Raw genomic sequence first — 435 nt, forward strand, 5'->3', positions numbered from 1 at the left:
TCCCCCGTCTTCTTTAGCTCTCAGTCGGGGCCTCTGCATGAGGTATATTGTGTCTGTGTCTCCTAAACACTATTTGTTGAAGAACCCCGCAATTGAATGCCTCGGACTACAAAGTATAGTAATAATAAAGTTTAGAGTAGCAATTTGATAGCGGCTACCTGCCTGGCACCGCCTTCCCAGTGAGCATCACGTCCCCGCTCCGGGCCTCTCCCCGCCGCCGTCGCCTCTCAGAAGCAGCGCTGAGCGAAAGCAAGTGGCGAGCGAGCGAAGTCTTGGCACGTCGGCCTGTAACAAGATGGGAGGTCTGGGCTCAGCTGTCACAGTGGCTGGGATAAATCTCGACTCGCCGCGCGCCTTCTCTCGACCCACGTTTATTTTCTCTAATTAATCGTGTCGCTCTTTATGAGGAGATGAGGATGATGGGTCCGAGTGTAT

Source organism: Penaeus monodon, chromosome 31 (genome assembly GCF_015228065.2).
Source record: "Penaeus monodon isolate SGIC_2016 chromosome 31, NSTDA_Pmon_1, whole genome shotgun sequence".
Classification (NCBI taxonomy): Eukaryota; Metazoa; Arthropoda; class Malacostraca; order Decapoda; family Penaeidae; genus Penaeus; species Penaeus monodon.